This window comes from Cinclus cinclus, chromosome 1 (genome assembly GCF_963662255.1).
Source record: "Cinclus cinclus chromosome 1, bCinCin1.1, whole genome shotgun sequence".
Lineage (NCBI taxonomy): Eukaryota > Metazoa > Chordata > Aves > Passeriformes > Cinclidae > Cinclus > Cinclus cinclus.
This window is the reverse complement of record NC_085046.1, coordinates 69,404,362-69,431,863: the sequence shown is the minus strand read 5'-3', so window position 1 is coordinate 69,431,863 and position 27,502 is coordinate 69,404,362. Positions and strand designations below refer to the sequence as shown.

The following is a 27,502-nucleotide window of genomic DNA, read 5'->3' as shown; positions in this document are numbered from 1 at the left end:
GGTTGTCAACAAATAGGTATTGCCCTTTTTTTCCTTATCTGTACTATACTTAAAATTTCCTATCATATAACTTTCTTTTTCTGAAATTTCTTCTGTGAAAATGTTTTTACATTTTGCTCCACCCTGGCTCAAATTTTGTTAAATGTCTGTCCCCAGCTGAAGAATTTGGGAAAGTTTTAGTCAAAATAATTTCCAACCATCATTACAGAAAATGAAATTTAAATGGCTTGTTGCCAATTGACATTGTTAACATTCTACTTTGAGGCAGGGACTTGAAAGGGGATGATAGTGTCATTTGTATGTCACTGACATGCTTCTTTTCTTCCTGTGTAAATCACTGCATGCTAAGAGATTTAGAAAAAAACAAAAACACATTTTGCACACACTTAGCAAAAAGTATTTATTTTTTCCAGGTAAAATGCCAGAGTACTCAGTTCATATTCAATATATTCAGCCTTCTGACAGTGCTAAATGGGATGTGTTATTTCTGAGAATCATCAAACATGCTTCCTCCATCCTACCATCAAGTTGAATTGAATAAATCTGAGCCAACACATGGCATTTTTTGTGGTCAGAGGAACCACTTGGTACAGAAGATCAATATTGTCTCTCTTCCCAAGTTTGCTTATACTGCATTTCTTACACTGAGGCAGTGCAGACCTCAAAGCCTGCGAGGTTAGTCATTATCCAACCTAACTGTTTTCAGCAAAGGTCCCATTAAATTTCCTCGGGTTGCAAACAAAACAAGGAAGCGGTTTCACAGTTACATCTGTTACTCCCAAAAAGAAGTATACTCTCCTTTGTCTCAAGGAGCACGTGTGGGTGGGCTGTCTGTGACTGACAGCATTAAGAAGATCCATAAGAGCCAATGTGGGACCCAAATGTTGAATATACCCAGCCTCGTTTCAGCCTACAAGTCTTTGTAATCACATATGGCACAAGCTTTACTCTAGATAGGGGCATGCCTTTTTTCCATTTTCTCTGCACATGCACGTGAACTATTTCCATAAGGATGTTCCTTATGATGTGTTTACATTGTGTTTGCTGATACTCAGGTGGAGATGCCTGTCATTCATAGCAAACAAAGATAGGACCATTCTTGGCAGACAGCAGATCTCTGTGTTTATCTTATATTATTTAGGTAAGAAAATTCAACACACAGCTTAGGCTGGTAAGATTTGTCACTCCTTTTGAGGAACCAAAACCCAGGGAGACCATTCAGCTTGCCACAGATCAGTGGCAGGAGAGACCATGGGACCTGCTCTCTAATCATGAGAAAGAACAGTTCTGCTCCTGGGCCAAGGCACACCCTGCTGTAAGATCAGCTGTTGTACATGATAAAGGGTAGCATTTTGCACTCTTTTGTCCTGATAAGTATGTTTTACTGTGGGCAATTATAAATCAGATAGTAAACCACTTTCTAATAGCACAGAAAACAGTTAGCAAAAGCATGACTCACAATTCTTCCAGAGCTTTGAATTGTCTCAGTAGATTTCAGTGCTCAGCTTAATGTGTCTTCTCATATAGATGGGATGAGGCCCTACTTAAAGTGGTAATGATTATATACACCATACTTCTAAATGTGTAAACTGCTTTTGAACAGACTGGAAAAGCTAAAATACCAACTGCTAAACCAATGAATCATACTTTGTAAGGGAGTGTTTTTATATAAAATATATAAGATCCAACTGTATATGCATAGGCAGAGTGAATTCTTACACATCACATATGTAAGATATAAATGATCCTGATGAACGTGACTGAAGTAAATATGTTAATGCTCCAGTTAGAACTATTTCTACATTAATTTCAAAATGTTTTTGTTATAGTGTAGATGCAGTGTCAGGAAGATGAAGGAATCTGGGCTTTTAACTGCAACCTCCACGTTGCCATGTGACTCTATGGGGATGTTGAAAATTAAACATTTGGTTTAAGCATTAAACTCTTAAATTTTCTTTTTAAGTCCCAGGCCTGTGTAAAAGCAGATTGGGAAATGGTTTACAGTACTTCCTATTGGGGGCTTCCATACAGACAATGTCAGAAATGACATCATTTTTCTGCTAGTTACTTTTATTACTTTTCAAGAAAAAGTCTTTAAAATGCCAGCATGTACTTTTCCTGGTGACAAGTGATAGCTTTTATGAAAGTTCTGTTTTTCTTTTAAGACATAGGTGTTTTCAGCCCACCTCCAAGTTAGTAGACTTTATCAAGGGAAGTTGCCATTGGTCCCCAAAGTCTTGCCAGCCCTGAAAGATGTGGAAGGATTAATCACTGGAGGCAGTTGTTGTGTTCTTGGCTACCCTTCTCCCTATCCAGAGCTTGTGATGAATGGTCTTGCAATTGGTCTCACAGTGAATGGACTTACCTGCTGGAATGGTGGCCTAACCCATGGTGTCACCTCCAAGTAAGGAGACCTTTTGATTCCTTTCTTATTTCATGTTTCAAGTATCTCTTCCCATGTGAAGGACCAAGGGGAGAAAGGATCCTTCATGCTCCCTCTGCCACCACTGGCATTAGACTCCATCTTGAAGGCTTTGCACATGGGAGAGGGAGAACCTAGCACACAGTCTACAAGGGTGATGGGACAGAAAACAGAGAGGGAGGAGGAATCCCAATGGGCAAGTGTGAGCAAAAAAAAAAACCCTTCAGAGAAGTGGGCAAGGGAAAAAACAGTGTAGATCTGAAAACACCAGTAGGACAAATGGAATGTATGTTAAAGAAAGGCTTATGAGGGAAAGAGGCAGATAAATGGAGGTGATTTAGAGGGGAATATGGCAAGTGAAAAAGAAGTGTTCAATGAAGGAAGCAGAAACAGCCAAGGGGAAATTAAGAGAGATCATGAATTCTTAAAAAAGAATATATATGCCAAGCTTTGGGAGGGTATAGGGAACATTTTTAAGAGTATTTGTGGCACTGAAGCACAAAGTTGTACTAATGAAGAAATTTTCACTGTCCATCGGTGAGAGCTGGAGTGCTCCACTTACATCAAATTTATGTACCAAATAGAGGACTACAATAATTGAAAACAAAATGGAGTTTGGGGGACTTGTTTGAATACTGACGGACAAAGGAAACAATAAGATAGATGATCTGTTTAGGTTTCATGTCATATTTACAGCAGACTCTGCCTTCCACTGGGTAGAGTAACTAGTATGCCCATCCATGGCTGGATATGTAGCAATATCTGCAAGAGTAGGTTAATCCAGCTTTATGTTCCCTCAGTCTGAGCTGGGCATGTTGACTAATGTGGCTGTAACACACAGTTCTTTCTTCCTCAGAGTGGCATGACGTCTGTGAGAGGTTCAGGGTTGCTTTATCTCCTTGTGTCAGGTCCTTCTGTGGTCTCCAGACTCTTGGAAAAGTACCCCTGTTGCAGGACACTGCTCCAATTTTCTGCTGCTTAAGTGCACTGAAACCTATAATCTCAGATAGTCTGTTATAATGTTTCTGTGCATAAATTATGTGGGAAATAAACAAAAGCATGTGGATTTGGTAGAGGCTAATTCTTATTTTTAAATAGAATGCAATTTGCTATTGGCAAATTAATCTCATTTATCCTAGTTTCATTTATTTAAACAATGTGAGTAGAGTTATTCATGTGCAAAGGAGTTGGCAAATGCTGCCAAATCCACTAATAAATCTGGCTGCTGAACATAGCATTTGGAAATGGAGTTATTTGCCATTCTCATTTTGTAGTATGCTAATTTCCACAAAAACCCACTATGATATTAGAGAAAATTATGGCTTCTCCTGGAGAAAAAGCAAAAAGAAATTATTAATTTGCCAATATTGTACAAGAGCTAGCAGAAAACTGTAGTGAGCAAGACAGATTTGCAGGACTATTCTCTTTTGTCAGTAGTGGAAATGGTCCCACTGACCTGTTGCAGAGTACATTTAAAATCCAATTCTGTGTATTTATATTCATCTTCTCATTTTTAGAGCTTTCAATTAGAAGTTACTGACAGTAACTCCAGCTCCAGCTCTTTTATGCATCCATGCATGTGGCTACAATAACTACATAAATCTTTGCCATACATAAGAATTCTGAGTTAGGGGATCCCACGTGCTTGAAGATTGAAGTGGCTACAGCATTTTAATTGATCTCTGTAGAATATCACGGTGGTATTATCTTCATAAGAGAGCTGTGGGCTGCCCTGGCAGCCTGCCAGAAGCCCAAGGGCTGTCTCACGTTGACATGAAATGGACCATATTGCCACCCTTGGCACCGACACAAAGGCTGTGTGTCCTACAGACTGTGCAGGTCCCAACATGCAATGAGCCACCTCACTGCAAGCAGACACACCGGGAACTTTGTCTTTTCTGCAGCCAAGGTACCTGTCTGCCTACCGGGGTGACAGCGAGCAGCATTCCAGCTGCACCACTTGTATGCTAAGCAAAAAAAAAAAAAAAAAAAAAGGAAAAAAAAAAAAAAGCCCACAACCAACAGTGCAGCCAATATAATTATCTTTTCATTTCACCTGAGTTCAAAAGCAGGGCTTTCCCACTGCCACTCTGTTTTCTTAGCCGTCTGCTCCAGAACCACTTTGGCTGTTGGTGGTTTCTGTGGAAAATTAAAGGGGGAATGACTGTCACAGATTCCTAATGACGTCCAGGGATTCTTTTATATGCTAAGTCATTCATATCTTTTATAACTTAAAAGCAGGATGACATCATATACATAATAGCTACACAGGACTGCCTGCATGTTTGCAAATGTTTTTCTCATGCCAAAGATGATTAAACAATTCAGGTCCATTTTCTCCAAGAACTTTCCCTGTAAACTGAAATGCCTCTGCCTCTATCTGTTAATTGCTAATAGATAAGAGTCCATAGATACCTGCATGTTGCAAGCTTTTATTTATTAACTATTTACAAATTACCATAGAAAAAAACATAAAAATAATTATTATGGGAAATTATTTTCTATCAACTCTCCACACATTTGCAAACAATAAGTAACATTTCAACTGTATAAATGTTGCCTAATTATCTCTTCCTGTCTTGATGCTGTGGCTTTTTGGCTTATTGACACTCTACAATGTATCTGTATTTCACACATTCCAACAACTTTGCATCACTTTAACAAACTTCATTAGCTAACCAAGACGGAAACCAGGCAATTCCTTTTCATTACATATGGAGCTGGTGTTAAATAAACATGAAAAGTGAAACAGAAATATGTTAAAACATGCTTGTATCATTTTATTACTTTGATTATATCTCTGTGCATGACTGTATCCTCAGCTGAGGCTGATACAGGGTGTATTTCTTCTTTCACTCGTGTAGACGTACATGTAGTCTGCTGAAAGGAAGATCTACTGGTTTGTGGGTTAGGGGTTTTTCAAGGCTAACAAAAATTACATCAATTTAAACGTGTTTAGGACTTCAAAAAAGCAATTTGTGCTATGAAGTGGCTCTCTGTATAATTTTGCTTCAGTTTTAGGAAAGGAAGTTAGTGCATCCATTCACTGCTAACATTCATGAATTTGTATATCTGTGTACAATATCTCTGAAATCTGTGTAAGATCAGTGTACAATATCTCTGAAATACCTGAAAATGTATCAAGCTTTGTATTTGAAAATAAGCCAGCATCCTGACCTGAATAAACTCATGGTGTTCAGCTCTGGTTCTGTGGAGCACTGTCAGACCAATGTGGTTGCATGAAGGTGACACAGCAAAATCCACAAGTCCTGTAGGCATTGACTTTGGACAAAAACACCACCCTGCACCTCTTGGAAGTCCAGTGATGTCAGCAAAATAAGTCTAGCTCATCGCATTCTTGAAAGCATGATTTAAAAATCACACTCAAAAAAACATCCCTGCATTTGCTTTTATTAGGTGTACTTATGTTGTTTGGTGAAAGATTATTCCCTCTCCATGACTGGTTGCATCATGGCTTGCTGTATCCAATAACAGAGATACTCACCATCCTGGGGCCTTCATACTGTAAGCTTCTCAAAGTGTGTAGCAGTGAACATCCATGATGAAGCAGGAGTTTACTTCCCTGCTCACATGCAATATTCCACTTGCAGTATGAGTGTTGTCAGTAATGATTTTGGCAAACACAAGGCCAGAGTTGTCTTTGCAGAAGAATGGGAAACACAACCCTCAGTTTCTAGCAGGTGAAATACAACCCTCTTAACCAAGGGGATCCACTGCACATCTATTTCAAATTTTACATAATTTAAACTCGTGCATCTTGTGTTCCTGATTACAGTGCTATTCTGAGTGTTTGGATTTCAACACAGTAAGATGGCTGCAGTTGAAAAGGAAGTGTTTCCTTTTTGCCTTCCATGAAGCAGTGGTCCCGTGGATGTTCTTCAACCTACAAGAAAACAGGCCCTATTTATCTGAAACAACCCAAGATAAAATATAGCCAGCTGGCATCCCATGTCCCATCTTTTCTAGCACATTATATTTTAAAGCAAATAGGCAAATTCCTGCCTAACATAGCTTCATAGAAACCCATGTCTTTCATTCAGGTAGTCAAATATAAATACTGTTATGGAAAATGTTTATCTGGAATCAAACATGGAAAACTTTTGAGATAGAATGATACCTGAAAATATTTGCTCAGTGAGATGAAGACATTAAAATACTTGGGTAGATTCTCCTTAGAGTTTATACTAGCTCTTGTGCCAACTTCATGGTGCATCAGAGCCATGGATACCCACAGGACCAAGCAATGCAGGAGAATAGTGACCAAAGTCCACTTCGCTTCAGCAGATGGCCCTCAGAATGGCATGTGCTCATGGGAAGATGAAATGGTTGTAAAGTGAACAACGACCTAATATATTGCCTTTCCTTCAGGAGATGGCACTGTTTTGAATATACATGAAACTCAGGTGGGAATTAAACCTGCAGAAATCAAAGCCCTGTCTCCACCAGCTTCCATCTGCTAATAATTCCTCTCTTAATACAGGTTTCTTTAAAGGTCTAAGGTTTCTTTTTTCCAGTTCATATTTAAATGATGCAATGACATGAGACACCCTAGGGTGTTACCACACTTCAAGAGGTGACTTCGAGGCCAGCAACACTCCCTGCATGCAACACTATCTTGCAGTATTGTCTCATACCATTGTTCTTTGTTGCTTAAATATTTGGAGAGGTGTGTCATGCTTTGTTATTGCCTTTCAACCTTTTGGAGAACACATAAGACAGATCTCTAGTGGAATAGTTCAGCACTTGACAGCAACTTCAAGGTTCTTCACCCAAGTTTTGTCTAGACCAAAGCATTTAACAGGACATACCAAATACCTTTCACACTTCTAGTCATTTGTTCAGTTTATATACAATTTATTTTGATTAATTGTTTCTTCAAACTGCATTTTAGGAAGAGTGGCAAGACTGAACTTATAGAAAGAGATCCTGATTTTTAGACCAATATAAGCCACTAGGAGCTCTGTTAAATGCAAAACTGCCAAAAATCAAAATCAGGTTTCTACAGTTCTTGGCACAGGGGAAGCGGCCCAAGTTTGGTTCCCATTAGTTATTTAGCACTTCTAGCATTTTTGTTGCTTCTGTTGCTTCGTTCAGCAAATTGCCAGGATCTGAAAGAATTGTATTCCATGGAGACAAGTGCTGTATTGCTTTTTCCAAGCACTGTTAAATAAGCAGGAGTTACTTTTATGCGATATTATAAAAGCATTTGTAGAAATATGATACATGTTTATTACTCAGTTAAAACTATGTCTGTGGCCAAGCTATGTCAAAATGATACTGTGATTCTTCAATTGCCTATGAAAAAGTAATCATATGCTCCAATTTGTGTGAGCATTGTTCCCCAAACACATACTCAGCCACTCACAGGTCTTACTTATTAAAAGCTGCCTTCTCTTTAGCTGCCAGCAATGGAAGTAGAAATGCCTACTTACATTAGTGTCCATTTTAGACACTTACTTGGTAGAAGTATTTCTCATCTGCATTTGCAGGTGTTTGTAAGCATTGCCCATAATGATGCTCAAGGGCAGAAATGGTCTCTGTGACAGCCAAAGCACACCTTCAGGTCCAGACCTCAAGAAAAGTGTAGCAAGTTGTAAAAATTTGAGCATCATGAATAGAAGCGAGCAGGCTATGAGGCCGAGTAGCAGCAGCCATTACCTTTGACTTTAGAATGTTTGGCAGAGATGTGCCAAGTGTCTCATTCAGCTCTTCAGTGCTGTGCAAACATCTGTGCTAAAATTTAAACTTCCCTCATATAGAATTTAAAGAGAAAACAGCATTATCTTAAAAGAGGACTCAAATCTCAGCGATCTGGCATAAGAATGGAATTTAAGGTTCAGAGTAACCCCCGAATCATACGGCAGATGGATCCAGTTAGGCTCAATTAAAATATAAGAACATTGGGCTGGTTTGGCAGAGAGATATTGTGGCAGGGGTGGGGACAGAGCCTTCAAGGAGAAAGTGTACTAGTAAGCCCTAGTGTAGAATCTTGCAGAACTGAAATGTGTGTCTTTTTACTGAAACTAACTATAATGAAAGAGGTATCTTGAATGTTGGACTAAAAAGTGCAGGGTGGACCCTCCCCAGCTGCAAGCAGTATCAGATAACACCCCAACTTTAAAAACAAAAATATGCAAATTTCTATCACTTTTCTTGGGCTTCATCAGAGTGTATCCAAACTTTTATTGTATCAACAATTGAAAACATAAGCATATAAATGGAGGCTAGCTCCTTGAAAGTATTGTAGAAAAAGCATCAACTTCCAGTTGGATTATCTGTCAAAAGGAATTTCTCCTTACAAAACAGAAGCCTCTATCTTCCCATGTGTGAGGACACTGCTTACATACTGTAGAGAATAACCGCATGGAAGAAATAGAAAGGCTGCTCATTTCTGTCCTTTCCTTTTTCTGATAGCTTGTGCTTGCACTAACAGAAGCATCTAAAACGACATGCTTCCAAGGTACTTCTTGATTTTGTAGATGTAGATGTTTTTCAAAGGTCTTATATTTTTACAATGAAATATGAGTTTTTAAATAGAAATACTTCATAACTTGAAATAGCAGTGTCTCCTCTGTAGGCTGAAATAGCAGTCCTCTTAGATAACTTGAATATTGTAGAAACAGTAGCAACACTTGCATACATCTGGCTTACTTTCTGTGGATACAGGCAAGACATTCATTGCTTATTTTAAACTCCCAGTTTCTAACTACATGCCTTAGCTTAAATTTGGCAATTATGATGAAAAAAACAAAAGAGTGGAAGAAGATGTATTTCTTGCTGTCTCCTTTCCATTCTGTAATACAGGCCCCACTTCATCCCCACCACTGCATTTGTTTCTGTCCTGTTAGTACTTTATTACATGCAGCATGATCTAGGTCTTGAAGAGGTATTGTTTGCACACAAACAAGCAGCAGTTAAAGCTCCTTTCATCATCTTAATGACACATAAGCATCTCTAGGGCCTTCAAGGAGGACACCTACTTCTCAACAGAGAGACAGCTCATCTATTTTCTAACTGTAGTCCCTATTCCTGCCCATTTTGTCCTTATGGATGTAGAGCAGAGCACTTTCCTCCCTCACATAATCTTTGCTTCTCTTCATCCATGCTGTTCCCTAATATCTGTAGGGTAAGATAGCAAAGCTGAGTCCAAAGAACCAAAATTAAAGATGCAGGACAAGGAGATGTCTGCAGCCACTTGAAGGAAGGTTGAGATTTCAGGTGAAGGGGTGCTCAGGCCAACATAATTGTGGTGGAGGAGGTCTGGACTATACAATAAGAGGCTTAAGAGACTGAAAGTCCATTAAGAAGATAGGAGCATTATAAGGTCTGTTGAGCTGGCAAAAATGTTCCTTTTCAAGTCCCCTACCCCAGGCTGGTACACTTACAATTTTCCAAAACAATTGTTGTTTGTGCTGAAGTTTTCCATGTTTGGTCTCTCTCCAAAACCAGATTTCATTGTCAGGTTTTAGCAGAATGCCTGCTGTTGCTGCTTGGGTGGGCACATGTAGGGAAAAAGGATATTTTAAAAACATCTGAATGTTATCATGCAGTCAGAAAAAAAAAAAAAAAAGACTGAAGTCTGGTACTTGGAATGAATTGAATTATTTGGTAATACCAAGCACAGATGAGCTTTTGCAGGGCAGTATGAAATATATATTGCTTTAACCCATTTGGTTAAGGTCAAGAATGAAGTGACTCAATGTCCTGGCTTGTTACAGACATGCTGTTCCTGCATGGAGAACTGATTTGAATATTGAGCTATGGTTCACTGTTGCTGATTTCAACATGTGATGGATCAACCCCACAATTTGAGAGCAACCTCAGTTGTCCAGAAAACTTGCAAGCTCTCCTGGCAGAGCTGTGCAAGACCAGAGGGTTAGTTTGGTTTGTTTTGTTTAATGGAGTTGTAACCTTGCCAAGCAAAGAGACAGACTGCACACAGCACGGACAACTTTTTATCCAATTTTTACACTGCTGAGATCACAACAATCTCCAAAAACAAATCTTCAAGTTCTTGCAAAAATTGGTTCTGGTAACATGTCTCTTTGGGGTGTTTGCTTACAACACAGCTCACAGCTCTACTACATACTCTCAGATAAATCAGGAATTTTATTTGTGGCTTGTTCTGCAACCTTAGAATAGTAGTTTCATCCTTTTTTTCTGCCTCTAGGGGAACAAGAATTAGAAATTATCTGGCAACAAAAACTGTGTAAAGATAAGAAATTACTGTTGTTATTATAGAAATACGGAACTAGGTGAGTTCTACAAACACTGGCTTCATTATTATCATTACTGTTATTGAATTAGTAATTGTGGGAAAGATCTATAATGTAAGAGAGAATAGACAACCGATGGGAATAGTTTGTTAGACCAAAAAGGAAAAGTGTTAGACAACCAAGAATCCTCTTCATGGTCCAGTCCAAGAAGAATATTCAATAAAATTATATTGGTAGTAATAAAGTGATCTTCCTGGTAGCAAAATTGGAGGTATTCCTGCTACCGTTGCTCCTTATTCTTATCTACTATCACGTAAGTATCAAACCAGTAAGTTTCCTGAGTCAGTTTGTACCCAAAACGAACATCAGCATCCTTCTTGAAAGCATTCCAGATGTAACCAGGGTCGTAAAACAAAACAGAAGTTTGATGGTTTTACTGTGATGCACGTTACAATCAAGTAGTTATCTGATGGATCATCTACTTTTTATGATCCATGATGAGAAATATAGCTGTCATATGAGGAATAGATTTCTCATCGTAAAACCTACCTCCGTAATTTCAGCACCTGAATAAGTGCTGCCTCAGGTGCTGATTGTGCTAGTAAACACTGTCTGAAGAGTGATTTCCCCATCTGTTTCTCCTCCTTCCAACTAAAAGCACAGTTTGGCAACAAGTGTGTTTCTACAGTTCCCTCTCGTTCAGCAGCTACTGCTGTTAAAGATCTCCCATGAGGAGGTTCCTGTTGGGTAGCTGCTGATGCAGGAGCTCACCTGGGAGAAGAAAAGCCTTGTGTGTAGGTCAGTGTTTCTGTTGAAAGCTAGTGCAGCAATCTCTCACGGGAATGTTAAATCTCTTGCGGCACAGATCGCTCCAAGTCACTGCTGCCACTGCAAGGGGCTGAACTCACATACCTTATTCAACTCAGGTTTCCAGTGTAATAGGTGAGAGAAAAGCTCCTAGTTTATGTAGGGTTGTTTATCTCTGCACTGGTAAGGCAATTAACTTGGCACTTGGGGCAGATGTCTAAAATGAGAGCTCTCAAACCTCTTGTTTAATAAATCTATATTTATGTACAGCACGTTCCCGATGGGAGAAAACAAGATGCACATTGAGAATTTAGATCAAGACATGCAGAAAGTTGCCATGATTTCACCACTATCCATAGGACTTCTGGTATAAATCAAATGGATGCTAAAAGTGAGGAAACCTCTTCATCTAATGTGATGATTGAACCACAGGAACAAATTTTCCTCTTGGATTTGTGTTGTGGACCCCCTGTGTTAGGCAGAGGTTATATGTTTCAGCGTGCTGACAGACACTATTACATACTGGTCTTTATTCACCCCTGTTCTGCCAGCCTCCAATAGCCCTTTGCACCTCTGAATCCCTCTGCCTTTGGCACTTACGCTGGTGAGGCTCCCAGATGGGGGTGTGTTTTAGCTAAAATGGGTGCTTTTCACCAGAAGAATAAATTATTCCTATACTACTGTCTGAAAAGGGTGGGTCTGGAGCCAATTTAGTGAGCGTAAGTTACAATTGACTTTGGAAGTAATAACTTATGCTTTGAGCTTCCTTAGATGTATAGCCAAGGAGCTGTCTGTCTGCATGTGTTTTTACACATCTTTCAGCTAAATTAGAAATCCAAGTGCAAAATCTAGTTTGAGGAGATATCTTGGAGATTTGTGACCTTCCCAGAAATACTTTGAGTCCATAAATGAGCCAGAGGGTCTCCTCTGGTTTCATCTACTTTTTTTTTTAATTGCCACATATGGCACATTGCTAAATGGTACATGAAGTTTATTATATCCTAATTAATGAATCTGAGTGTAATTTTCTGCAGTCCTGGCAAGAAACTCTGCTGAAAAGCTGCTTAGTGAAGGGAGGCAATTTAACTGAACACCCTCTTAAGAGAGGTGACCAAAGATTGAAGTATATTCATATGTGTCAAAAGTAAAAAAGCCTTAGGAAATCATAAGATTGGGATTGCACTGAGCTGAGAAGTAGGAGGGCAGTGGATGGAGCCTTAAAGGAGATGGGGAGGAAGGTGATGGTGAAATGAAAGAAAGGCAGTAGAAAAACATCAAAATGGAAGATTAAAACAACCACAGATGGAGATACTGGGAATATCCAACAACACTTGATCCAAGGAGGAACCAAGCTGGATGTGCCTCCTATGCTATGAGAAAGAAAAAGCTTAAAGCAAGCCCTGAAGCCAAGGAGAGAATCTGCTTTTGAGTTTAGTAGTCTTTACATCGCGTTAGTGGAAAAAGGACTAAATCAAGCAGACATATAAAGGGCAAGAATAATGGCACATGGGGACAGTTCATTTCTTCCTACTGTCAAATTTATGAGTTTAGCTTGGTGGGATGCTACCAGCAGTGTTGATGAACATTACAAGCCTGGGCTGTACTTAGCCCACTCAGTCACTTCTTGGCCAGGTTCCTGATTATTTCTGTGGGAGATTGCATGGGAATGTGCAAGTCCCTCCTCCCCAGAAATAGCAATTCTCCCAAAAAATATTCTGTTAGATAGCATGAGCAGGTGTATGGAATTGCTAGCATACTTTTAGTATGCTGGTAAGCACCTCTGATGAGGTCGGTTAAGCAATTTCATTTGAATTGAAAGCAATTAAATACAGAAGTTGAAGCACTTCAGGTTCGTAGGAAGAACTTTATTTCAGAGAGATGCTGAAATTTGTAAGAAAATACATAACTTGAGGCACACAGATGAGCAAAAATGAGAACAGCAACCATTTCTAAATGTTGTTTTAATATGCGGATTTGAATGTGTTCAACATTATGTATGTTGCTATACTTTTTTTCTCCTTATGTAGATAGGCACGAGTCTTCCCTACACTGTACTTTATCTAACTCATACCCATGCAAAACACAGACCAAGCGGGAGTAAATCAAGTTGGTTGCACCTTCTAGTTAAGTATGTGAATAACTATTCTGGATGTAAAGCAGCTGGAAACAGTACTGCTCTTACATAGTATTTTCATGTCTACTACCATGAAGGATCACACATTTCACAGAGTTCCTACACAGAAAGAATTGCAGATGACAAATGTCCCGTTACTCATGTAGCTGGTCATTTTTGTATGCAATTACCAGAATTGCATGCTCAGTTCCAGTAACTATGTGCACTAAAATAGGTTACAACAGCCTGCTTAGGGCTGTTAATAACATGGTCCAAAGTCTCAGTCTTTATTGTTTAGTTTTATGTTGTTTTTGTAAGAGAGCTGAACTAGGAATTAGTTTGGTTGTTGATTATTCGAGCAAAAGGCAACATACATCCACGTGTACTGCCAGGAGTGCAGGACTGCAGAATTTCTGCATTGACCTCCATACAGTTTAAATGCTGAACTTGGTATGAGGAGCTGATGGGCCAGAAGATACTGCACCAGCTGACCAGCTGTAGTGAATGGCTCAAATAAGGAACAAGCAGCTCCTGAAATTTTGCATTTAAAATCCTTTGAAATCCATGCATCTCAAACTATCAGTTTCATAGTGAGGCATAAGTCCTTGCCATAAGAGATTCAGAATCAGCCTGCAGTAGATGAGGAATACTTAATTGGCATTTCTCTTTTTTGCATATCACTGTTCTCATCGGTTCTAGTACGTGTTTCTTTTCCCGCCTGTACAAACCTCCTTGCCTTAAAGGACTCCTGAAGGAAATAATTAAAAAGTACACAGAGGAAAACTGTCTGAGCAGAAGGGGCAGAAATCCAAGGTGCTGTAGGGAGTTGCCCCAAACACTCATTCGGATGATTATTAATTTTTTTCTTACTATTATTTTATGACGCTGTTTATGTTTAATTACTCATGTTTTCCTAACCTGTGTGACAGGCATAATTTGAAGAGCAGTAGTAATGATCAAGCTGTGGAAGTGCCAGCTGCTGCCTACGTGCTCAAGCAAGCATAGAGCAGGCAGTATTAGGAGACAACTGTCTCTTGATTAGATCTGAAGTTCTTTTTTTCTCATGTTGATGAAAGTGATCCTGACTGTTATTATTTAAATATAAATTATGCCAAAAGATGCTATGAAAATCGAGAGCTCTCTCAGCACTGCCTGTATGGTATAGTAAGTCTGTGGGCCTTCACTGCAGTATATGCACTTAAAATGTACACTGTTTTAGTTGTAAAAGATACAGTTGGTCTATCCGGGTGTTTTTCATCTGAAAATTAAGTATTTAGAGCAGAAAAGACAACCCAATAAACTCATAAGTTCTCTTACTCTCAAGACAATCATAGCAGCCTGGGATGGAAAAGTTGAGGAATCAATGGGAATTTTTTAGTATTGCTAGGATGAGTATTTGATTTTTGTGTGAAAGACATTATAAACAAAAATCCAGGGGCAGAAATAGAAGTGAAACTGTAGACAAATGAGAAATATGTGGTTAAATAAGTCAGCTGCTGCATCATGGTGCTGTATGATCACTCATCCTTGGAGCAGTTTGCTTGTAGGGGTTGCTCCCTACAAATCAATGGCAAGGACTTACAGGGCAAATTGTGCCAGATGCAGTGTGATGTGAATGCTTGGCTTCTTCATCTGTAGTAAGCTATACATCAGAGGGAAATGGTGGGATACAGCCTGGGTTCTCATCTTGTTCCTTCCTCTCATTCCAAGGTGTTGGTCAAGTCCCTAAATCATCCTGCCTCTTAGCTTCATAAAATGGGGGTGACAGTGCTTTCTTCCCATTGTAATGTCATTACTGTTGCTTAATCACATAAAATCTGTATCTTCTCTGGTGGTTCTTCATTGTCACTGCTGTGCTGCTGGTGAAGCAGTTCTGTGTTGTCTAAGTGGTAATACAAAGTTCAAGTCTTCCTCAGGTTACAAGTGGAATGAAGCTGCCAAGATGTTTATCTATCTTTCTTCAGCTGCTTCTGAGATTCTCAGTAGATACACATAAATTCATTGCTTTGTGTGTTCATTTGTATTGCTGTTATACTGGAATATATCAAAGAAAGTAAATTAAGCCAGAAGGTTTCACTGGTGACCTGCACTGAAATGGAGATGAGAGCTGTAGATGAATTCTAGCAGAGTATTCCAGGAGGTGATATTTGACTTTGATAAATTTTCAGAGAAAGGGCTCCCACTTCTGTGTTTGTGCAATGCATAATGGGACCCTTACCTGGCATCTCTGCCCTGCCAAAACATGAATGAAAAATAGGATTGCTTGTCTGAGGAACAGCTCTGTCTTTCACATTGAAACTTGGCAATAAATGATTCCTTTGTGAGTGGTCTCAAGAGACACTTTCCTTGTAAAGGAGTCAAGAGATTGATGAGGCATCTCACATTTTAAACATTATACAGGTGAAAACATTGAAGTATTCTGAGCCCATGCCTGCTGCTGTGTATGCCTCAACAGTTTCCTTGCTTTTTAATTGTGGAACTAGAGAAGGTTTGGTAAGTAGGGCAGGACCAGTAGAAAATCCTAACTGTTTTCCTTCTGTAATGAAGTTTCTCATGTTTGACTGCTGCAGGGTGAAGTAATGAAGAAGTTTTTGGTAACAGATCCAAAATTCCTTTCTTCTTTAGTTGAAAGTATTTAAGAGAAGAAGGTCATTGAGAGGACAGATTTCAAGAAGTGGTATATGCATTTGGTGATGCTTTGGAAAGAAGCAGAGCATATTAGCCATGCTTTTAAAGTGTATATGGCTAATGCACTGCCAAATCTGTGGAATTTTATAGGCAGCTACTGTGAACAGCAATAGCAGTCAATGTATCTGCTTTTTACCCCTACTTACACTGGCACTGTGAGCTTTAGGATATCTTATTGCTTCTTTAAAACTTATTTCAACATAGTTTCAGCCCTGTCAGCAAATCTCTGCTGTGTTACTGGTAATACGAATTGTCTTCCAGAATTCCTGCAATGTTCCACACAAAATCCTGAGGGAAGAGAAAGCTGGCGTGTGACAGAGTACCACTGGAAAAGAAAAATGAACAAATCTGTGATGATACAAAAAGAAAAGAAATTGAAAAAATGTTCAAGTGAAAAGAACACTATAGTAGAAATGAGGAGAAGAGAACAAAATCTCAGTGCAAGGTAACATGTTTTAAAGTTGAAGGGGAGATAGGAAAGTAAGGCCAGGTTTAAGAGGATGTTTGTGAGTAGGAGACTGATGCTCAAAAGAGAAATGGGACAAGTTTAAATGAATGAGAAAGACTGGAGACACATCAAATTAGGAAAGAAATATGTCTTACAACAAAAAGAGATAAATAGGATTTTACAGGACAATAGCTTCGCCAAAATATGGGAAATGTTTAAACAAGAAAAAAAGTGAGAGAAAGTAAACACCGAGGTAAGGGAAGGATGGAAGAAAACAAAATACTGATCTTTAAAAAGAAAATAAGATAGTTCAATTCATTTTATTTATTATTGGAAGATTGTGTGGTGAGTTTAATATCTGTTCTGAAAGTGAAAGATGTCATTGGAAAAACTATGATTTTTTTTCCCCAGGCTTTCCTGTGCAGGAAATGTAATAGGAAGCTATTTTTATTAACGAAGATCAGAGAATATACAGCAACAAACTACCAAGAATGGTGTGGAAAATCCGGTTATTTTTCCAGTCAGACCAGAAGAACCTGTGGCCACTGACCAGCAGGAGCCTAAGGATCAGATTATTAAGCAGCAGGATCAGTGAACTTCATGGCAATTGGAATCCTGTGCATCTTTAAATGCACACCAACAAACTGACATTACAGTCAAAAAGAAGTCTTGAGCACCCCATAGCTGGTATTTGTAGCCATTTATTAATTGTTTTGTGCTCTGTTTTGTCTGCTTAATCAACACAAAGAGCAGACTTGCTTGATTTCATTTGCAAATGTGAAACCAATTGATTTTACGGCAATATACTGCTTGCTGAGCAGTATTTTTCCATCAAGACAGTCAGGTTGCACCAGACACCAGAAACTGATGAGGCAGATCAGTGAGAGCCTTGGAGAGAGAGACAAGGTCTTTGGCAGAATGTTTTGGAATTTGTTAGGGGGGATGCACCCCTCATTTCAGTGTAGCCACGATGCTGAGTGTGCTTGGGAGGACTTTATCCTTTCAACAGCTAGGACAAGCCATGGCAATACTCAGCCCACATCCATAACACACTTGCAAGGGACTATGAGATGAGGGAATGGGGAGCACTGTGCCTTTATTTGTAGCAATAGCATGTGTTTCATCTGTAAAAGAGATACTCAGCTGTCTACCTTGTCTGGACTTGACCAGTGGCCGGTGTTTTATCTTAACAGGTTCGGTTGAACACACATGCAGAGCAAGACAATGTTTGTTTATGGGCAGGAAATGCATAAGCTTTTTAGAGAATATAGTGTGAGTCTGAAACATTAAATGTGATGTGCATTGTTGTGTGCTGCTACCTGCAAAGGGTTCTTCTTTGTAGTGTCCTACTTGGACCCAGGCACTAAATCTTTCATCAAAGCAAGTCTGATTATCTTGCACATGGTTTTCCTGAAAGGATGTTATGATTTTCTAGATGTTTGGTGGCTGGTGATAAATTAGGCTTTTATGATGTCATGTGAAAGGCCACTGCTTGGACTTCCTTCTCTATGAAGTGCACAGAAGAATACATTTGGGACATACTCAGCATCAGACATTATTCTACCTTGTTTTATTTTAACTCTTCTGTGGACTCTTGCTTGTCATGTAACTGTGTTCAGGCAAGTCTAGCTTCATTTTTGCAGACAGGAGCCCCACAGTATAGTGTTCTGAGTCTCCTCCATATGGGGACTCGGAATTTTTTTCCCTCTTGGGTAGAAAGATCTCTGTTCTTGAGCCCCCTTTAAGCTTTTCACAGCTTAGACTCTCTGTAGATATTTTGTATTGAAAAGGATTTTCAAATGAGATGGGGGTTTTATTGAGAAATTGGAATGCAGTGACGGGTGGGGGTATAAGGTGATGCGTCCCATAAATTAGGTCGGGTTTATGACTGTGTAGAGGGAGGCTGCTTCTAAAAACACAGCCAGCAGTAAAAGGCAGATTGTGACTTTGTCCAGAGAAGCAGCAGCTCCCTTCTTCATCCCCCATACTGCAGGGAGGGAGTATCTTACAATTTCTTTTTGAACAATGAGAAATGACTGAACATCCTCCATGTTAACTCCTATGTACTAGTTAGCCCATAGCAGGGAGGAAGACAGGAAGAGAAAAATATCCACCTCCTCTCTGTCATCTTCCCCACAACCTTCAGAAGGACAGAGGTTCATGTAACACTGTTAGAGTTAAGGAAGGGGGTGTCATCTCACCTGCCAAACTTCAGGTAGTGAGGTGAAAAAGGGGCATAGACAGCAACTGCTGTTATAGGTGATTTAATTAGAATTTTTCAATTACAAGTTTTTTAGATGAAAAATTCCATTTTGAATAAATTAATGTTTTTATTAGGGCAAATATAACAGCATGCCATTCCAAAAAATAATATAATTTTGATGTTAACATAACAAATGCCATGATTTTTCTCAGAAATGTGAATGGTGTAGCAAACTGACTGCAAATGATGCATCCTGTAAAAGAAAAGGAATAATTCTATGAAGAAGTAATATCCTGAGTTCCTAGATCTGCATTCATTAAATTGCTGCTTAATGCTCTAAAAGTAGATAGATAAATATCTGTAAGTAAAATACAAGATAGCTGGATAGCTGTCCTAATGTTTACTGTTTTGTTACTTAACATTTGGTATTTGACCAGAGCTGATAACTGAATTTGTTTACATTTCCAATTTAAGTTGCTATAAATGAAGTAAATTTTAGTGGGAGAAGATATTAAGTAGGATTGAATCTTGGATTGCTGGGGTTCTCAGTTTTCCTATTCATCTTGGCATGTCAGACAGCTGAAAAAGACATTCATTCCTGCACAATAAACCCAGCTGAAATCAAACAACCTCACAAAGTGATTTCCTGATCTTTGCAGAAAATGTGAAGAGTAGGGAGTGATGAAAAAACTAACCAGAGTGGATTAAAAAAACCATGGTGAGAATTACATGTAAAAATTTTAAAGGTATCATGTCGTCCCCTAAATATATATAACGCAACAATAAAACCACATATGTTGAGGACATTTTTTTTATTACTACCACCCCCAAAAATAGTTGTCAGAGTGAAGAAGAGGTAAAGCAATAAGAAAACACATTGAATAGCGAGCAAAAGCAGGACTTGAAGGTACCAGTGAAAAGATAAGAAGCCTGTTCTTTTCCTATACTACAGCTGATCTCCGTCCATATGAAAGAGGCTCATTTCTCACAGGGTCTTGGTTTTTAGTGATGTGCAGGTGGCACATTTGTCCAGGGAGCCTGAAGAAACCTGCTCTTATATAACCTCCTCTAAACCTCTGCTGTAAAAGGAAAAATCACAAATGCTCCTAACCCATGTCATGTAAAATCCAAGTTATTCAGGCACCTCTTAATGGCCAGGTTAGTTTGAAACATGGAATGGTTAGTTCACACATCAGCAGCCAGGCTACAGGGCTGTGGAAGTCAGTGGGAGTGGTACCACCTGTAACCAGCATTTGCAAAGAGCATTTCTATTTTGTTATAAGAGTAGGAAAATCTTTCTTTGATAACTATTAGTTTGCATTTTAGCAAACATTTTAGAGCTAAAGATTTTAGCTGTGATGTGTGTGTTTGGATGATGAGGTACAACATATCAGAAAGGAAGAGTTTCTGCTGGAGCAAGGCCAGAGGAGGGCTGGAAAGATGGTCAGAGGGCTGGAGCACACCTCCTGTGAAGACAGGCTGAGAGACTGGAAGTTACTCAGCCTAGAGAAAATAGATGGAAATAGAGCAGCCTTCCAGTACCTATGGGGGACGTACAAGAGAGCTGGAGAGGGACTTTATATAAAAGCATGTAGTGAGAGGACAAGGGGGAGTTGCTTTAAACTGTAAGAGGGTTCAGATTAGGTATTGGAAATAAATTCTTTACTGTGAGGGTGGTGAGGCCCTGGAACAGGTTGCCCAGAGAAGTTGTGGATGCCCCATCCCTGGAAGTGTTTAAGGTCAGGTTGGATGGGGCTTGGAGTAACCATGTGTAGCCGAAAGTGTCCCTGCCCATGGAAGGGGAGTTGGAACTATATGATCTTTACTGTCCTTTCCAACCCAAAGCTTTCTCTGTTTCTAGGGTTGTGTCCAGCCCTAATACCTGAACTCTCATAGTTATGGGATGCATATGGCAAATGGAGAGGGCTTGATTTTCTTCCACTCCTCCAGAAGTTCCCTGCTTATTTAGGAGAAGGATTCATGGGAACTAGAAATAATCTTGCCATTCGGAAGCCTCTTTGGCCCTTTGCAGGGCCATGAGCTGAGGTTACAATTGCACTTACATCCAGACTGAGGGAAAAAAAAAAATTCCAGGTCTTCCCAGGCGTGCAGAACTGGGCCTCAGGGCAAACTACGAGGGAGGGAAGCACCCGCCTGAGCGCAGCCAGCTGCAGGAATTTTGCTGTTCGCGGCAGCAGGGCTTTCCCTGCGGCGGGGGGAACACTCCTGGGACTGCCTCTCGTGCATGGCAGCCCGAGAAGCAGCGGGATGCCCTGGCACAGACGGACAGAGCTGTGCCGGACGGCTCCTGACGAGCGAGCTCCGCTCCGGATCCAAAGCCAGTGAAATTCAGCACTGGCTTCGGGGATATCGGGCTGTAATTCGGGAGGAATTTTATCTGGCTCGAGGGACGGCACCGGCCAAGATGTTTTCTCAGGCTTCGCTCGGCAAGTGGACAGATCCGAGTAACGCTCAGCCCGGCGAGGGGCTCTTGTGCCTGCGGCTCCGCCGGTGCTCGCCCCGGGCCGAGGTCTCTCCTGCCGGGGCCCCCAGCTCAGCATTCGGGGCCCGGAGGCGCCCGGGGCCGGTTCCCCGTGCCCGGCCGCTCGGTCTGTAAGTGCGGGCGGTGCGGCTGCCGGCACCGGCGCTGAGTGAGCCCATTTCCCCAGAGCCCAGCATTGTTCCCGGCCTCCGGCCGCCGCGTGGCCCCGCTGATGGACAATACCGCCCGTCCCCGACTTCCTGAGCAGACCAGACAGCTTGCTGTTTTCTCCGAGTCTCTTATCACCCCCTGTCATTGAAAGAGAGGTCTGGCTTCGGCTTCGGCTGGGGCTGATAGGCAGCGGCGAAGTGGAAAAGGCGCAGGGGAGGGAGGGGAAGAGGAGGAGGGAGAGGAGCTCCATTACTGTTATTATCGCCCTAATGTTTATTGCTGTTCCGACTTCATTTGCCTTAACCCTTTGGAAGCTGGTGAAATTAAAGATTATCAAACAGATAAGATAAAGCCGCTGTTCTAACGCCCCTGGTTCCTGGCAGAAAAGCGAAGGTCGTGCTCAGGTTTTATTGACTGTGTGGTTTGTGTCGATACCTTATTGCTGGAATACAGGGGGGAACCGAGAGGGGGGACCGACCTTACCCTAAAGATGCCCAGCACTCGCAGCCTGCCGAGGTCCATCGGATGGTCAGGGGCTCAGCGCTGGGCAGAATCAGTCCTTTCTTCAAGTCCTTCTTTCCCCTTCCCTTCCTCCTCAACATGGTTTTAGTAAAGATTAAACTTTCTGAATCAGGAGTGGATTTGCATAGGAAAACATGCTGGGGGGGAAAAAAAGCATTATGCCTCTTATTTTCAATGGCATTTAGTTATATGTGAGTTTCAGCCTATTGGTTGCTTTTGCCTTTTGCCTTTTCCTGCGGTTCTTTGTGAACAATACTGCCTTTCTGCAAAAGACTGCTGACCCAAGAGTGGAAAGCAGTCTGTTCATGCTGCATTAAAACAAATTTAGATCAGGAACCAAATTCACTGGCATTCTTCTATTCCCTTGGTACCCCAACTGCTCCACAACTTTCCTTTTCTAAGAACAGTGGAAAGAAAAAATGGAAACTGAGCAACAACACATTTTGGCTCATCTTAAATTCCTGGAGACGTTTACTGTGTTCCTGGTTAGACTTGGGCTTTGCTCTTCAATATGTTTTATCTTCAGTCTTCTCACATTTACTATGGAGATAGGAGTCTCTTGTTTTATAATTACACAGGGTTTTCATCTCTGTTACTATGGCTATTATAACAAATACTACCCTTTGCAAAGAAGCCAAGCTGGTGTTCTCTGTCCCGTGGATCTCCAGAAGAACACGCAGAGGAACGCACAGTGCTCATTACTGTAACTCCTTCTGGGGTTTGATCCAAGCTCAGCTGAACTGTGCATTGAATTTTGCACCAGTAAGGCTCATGTTTACAGGCTCTACAGCCCTGGTTTAGTGAGGTATTTCTACTTTTCTTAACAGAGTGCTCAGAAGAAGTCATAGTACCTGTTTTCTAACGTTGCGTCTGGGTTAAGACACAACATCACTGGGCCTGGTGGCAAGTGTGGCAGAACACTAGGGAATGGGGGATAAGGTTGATGGTGAAAGAACTGCTTAGTGAGCAATGCATGTGGTCTCCTGACATGTTTGCAACCCTTCAACAGGGCTATTCTCCAAGAAATAAGCTGCAGCAGATGCACATATGTACTGTAGGGCTGGTGTTACTCCTGAGATTTACTACTTGAACCCTCTTTAAAAAAAAAACGTTATGTAAAATGTTTCAAGAAGTACACAAAGGGGAGATTATTTCATAAGATAAAAGTTAGTAATACATTAGGGTGATATCAATTTTTAGTAGGGCCTGTTGTGATAGGACAAAGGGTAATAAGGTAATAGTTTTAAACTTAAAGAGGATAGATTTAGACAAAATATAAGGCAGAAACTTTTTATTATGAGAGTGGTGAAACACTGAAGCATCTGAAGCAGATTGCCCAGAGAGGTGGAAGATGCCCCATCCCTGGAAACATTCAAGGCCATGTTGGATGGGTCTCTGAGTAACTGACCTAGTTGAAGATGTCCCTGCTCTGTCCAGAAAGGTTGGACTGTATGAACTTAAAGGTGCCTTCCAACCTAGACCATTCTAGGATTCTATGATAATGATGAAAACACAAAACTGACATCTAATCGAGTATCTATGTTTGGTTTTGTTTTTTTCTTTTTCATGGGATATGTTAAAGCTAAAAGGTGATAGTTTTCAGAAAAAAAAATAAAACAGTAGTAGGGTATGCAGGAAACTTTAGCCCCTCTGTTCTGGAAATTCTTTTTGAAAAAACATCTTGAGCACAAAAGTGCAAGACTAAATACTCAAGCCAGAGCCTCCACCAAGCTGGGTCAGTGCTCTTTGCTTATGGGAGCCCTGAAGTAACAAATCATCTTCCAAGCACTGGTGCTGATTGTGAACGTAACCCTGGCTGCTTTTCAGATGCAGTTATACTCTTGTGTGCTTAGATCAAGTTTGTTTATTTTTAGAGGTAAAGCCTTGTCTCTGCTTCAGCAAGCAGAACTGGGCACAATTCCATCACAGGTGTTTTACTGAGGACTTGATCTCAGTTTTATTCTAGTGTAAGAGAAAGCAAAAGCTGGCACTGGGTGCTGGCTTCAGTGAAGGTACATTTGAAAGAGGATCAACCAAACTGTAGTAATAAAGGAAGCCTTGGCCTTCTTTCAGGCCACACTATCTCATTTTCCTTACATTGTCTCAAGGCTTTAAATTTTCAGTTAAAGTTAATTGAATGAGACAGTGATACAATGCACAATGAGACCAGATCAATCACTGCACAAGACAAAATAGGAGTCGCAGTGACACTCAGAACAAGAGCTTGGGAAATGTGATATTTACATTAAAATATTTTACATTTTTGTCTCATGGTTTAAAAGCCAAATTTTAAAATGCCTGACCACATTGCATAAGAAATTTCTTGCTACTTATCTGTATGCATTTGTGTGTGTGCATTTGGACAACAAAATTGAATAATCACAAAAGCAAATTTAGTAATAATGGGGTATTTTCTACACAGTTGCACAGCCTCAGTTGCAGAAAATGTGAAACAGAAAAACTCACACCATAGAAGCTCATTTTGTTCTCTGAGAGGCAGTCAGATGGCAGTGAGCTGCATATAAAGCCCTAGGAGAATTTACATGCTCATATTAAGTGGCAACAGAGAATTTGACTGCTATCTTTTCCATCTTCCTTCCCTTTAAATATTTACCTGAATATTGTTTCTGACTCTTAGAGTGCCATTAAAACTTACCATTACTAGTCACTTATGTTAACTGCTTGCATGGAAAAAAAAGGACTTGCTCCTTACAAAATGGATAACTAAAAGCAAAGGCTTGATTTTATGTTCATGACAATCTGAGTGCTGTAAAAACAACAGAAAGCCTTAATCAGTGTTTTCAGGGTTATAGACTCTTAGCTCAGTATCTAAGCCCTGAGAGTTTTCAGGGAGTCAAAGAGCTTTCTTTTCCTGTCAGTATGTAAAGCACAATGGCACAGAAAAAGTAATCCTGCAAGAATACAAAACATGAAGTGGTGTCATTTCATCGGGTGTTTTTCCATCAGGAGCAGGGATATGGTGCAGTTTATATTCAACAGTAACTGTTTTTCAAGAACCACCCCCCATTTCATCAAGCCACCTCCCCACCCCCTACCCTCCCACCCCCTCCAAAAAAATTAAAATCCATGTTTTCTCCAGTGGAATCTGATGTCTTCTTTCTTCGCTTTCTGATCTGGTTGTAGTTCCAGAAAATGATGCCCTGTTATTGAAAGATTAATGCACTTTAATGATGAATATACTAGAGGGGGTTTTTTGGATGGTGGGATTGTTTGTGGATTTTTTTCCTTTTGGAAGCCTGGCAGATGCATCTCTGGTTTCAGTGGAAGACTTGAACAATATAAACAAGCAGTCATTCTGTTCCAAGAGAAGCTTTTTTTTATATTCTTATTTTATTGTAATTACCTTATTGTTTTAATATTATGAGCTACTTGTAGAAAAATACAGGAAACATGACTGCAATACAATCCTTTAATCAGGAATAGCTTTGTTCCAGTCATCATTTCCATTCAGTGTTGAAACTTTGGCTAATAAGAATACAATCAAACCTTAAGTTTAGGTGTAATATGGTGTTAATATTATAGTTTCACTTAGCCTCTGTACCTAGTATCTTCTGTAAATGAACCTTTTTAACAGTGCCTAGGAGATATTTTGTCTGTAATGCTGTTTTCAAGTAAATTAACAAAGTTGTGTTTCTCAAAAGGACACAAATTTCTTCAGGAGAGCCACTTAAAAAATCTTTTAACCCAAGTCAGCTGGGGAATTTGTATTATCATATATATTAAATCATCCATTATTTTACCTTTTTTCTTTTTTTTTTTCCTCGCAGATTATGCCCTAATACTTTTAGTGCATCATTGTCAAAGGTTGTGAATTTTTAAAGATAAAATGTGAGGTTTTTTTACCCCTAGATGAATTCAACATACTAGCTGTTTGTGTGATCTCTGTGTATAATCCAGCACTGAAAATACTTCCCTTTTACTGATTTGCAGCTTACCCCCAACCTTATTTTGGCCTACTCAGCGGATGAGTGTTTATGTTTTTTAATAAAGGGCTGGAATTAGGTGAAGTATTTTTTTAGATAATCTGTTTTAAGAAAAAGCATTTGTCCAAGACAGTTAAAAGACTGCTCCCAAGCTGTTCAAAAGCAGAATGCAACTACATACAGCAGGCCATGGCAATTAATTTTGTGCTTCCTAGTTGGTTTTGTTTTGTTGTTTTTTTTTTTAAATGGGAAGCTAATATCTTAGATAAGGCTTAGTTTCAAAGTATTTTTTTGATATAAAGGTTGTAGATGTAAAAGTTTTACTTACACAGCATTTATAAAAAATGAAAATCTAAGTTTCATGATATAGCTCTTATGACTTAAAACTAGGTGATATTAAAGCACTTCACTTCTAGCTAATGGCTTGAATTAGGACTGAATAAAAGGCAATTGTTTTTATACTGAAATTATTATTTTATGAAGGATTTCCTTGTTCCTGGACACATATATATACACATATATGTAAATTAAACTGAACTCCAGATAAAAGACATATCTCCACGAGCACATCAGGGTCTGATCCAAATTTTATCAAAATTAGTGGGAGTCTTTCCCATTTCAAACCAGATTTAGCAATCCATATTCACACGACCCTCCAGGGGATCCCTCAAGTTGATGCAGTTTTGCATGACTTGGCCTCAAATGTCTGCTGCACTTTCAAAAAGCCCATTATAGGGCTGCAGTAGGAAATCATTAAGTCTAATTTAAGGAAATCGTGGCGGTTTTTATATTTTCATATCATTTTGTTCTGATCCATCTGTTTACTCTCTTCTGAAGGCAGGATGAAGTGTTTTTTAGCCTATAGACTGAACTAGTAAAAGTGCTGCCTGGAATAAGTCTCGGCAGACGTGTTTGTTCCACATCCCCTTCTTCAGTGCCATATTTCCTTTGGTGGATTTCCTCTGCTCCTGGAAGCAAGCTGTCTAGCTTTCTTGTGCACAATTATGAAGAAGAATTTCCTACAGGATGAGGTGATTTTGGAAGTTAACATGACCTGAACCACATATGATCAACAGAGAGCATCTGAAAAATGTGGCATGCAGCATTACAATTTTTTAAAAATTACACTCACAAAATGCTCCTTAGCTCCACCGCTGGTCAGACGGTGGAAGAGAGAGACAAAGCAGTCCTTGCATTTTTTTCTGGAAAGCCTGCAGTGTTACCACCATATAAAGCCTAATGCAAGAGGACAATTCAGCCTTAGCTTCGTGGTTCAGTAATCAAGCTGGGTTTGTTTGGGTTTCTTTAAACCTGGACAGATATAATGTTAGTATTTATTGCTACAAAGACACACACAGCTTGTGAGAAGTGATAATATAATTTATTCAATCAACACATACATTTGGAAAAAGCCAACAGCTTAAACACTGCCTTCCAATTTTAGAGAAAGATACAGTCAGGTTTT

The 27,502-nt window shown here is 39.9% G+C and overlaps 1 protein-coding gene across 1 annotated transcript in view; it reads left to right on the top strand.

The window, feature by feature from the left end:
• Window positions 1–27,502, top strand: part of GMDS (GDP-mannose 4,6-dehydratase) — a 403,847-nt gene that overhangs the window by 375,074 nt on the left and 1,271 nt on the right. The gene's annotated exons all lie outside the window — the stretch shown is intronic.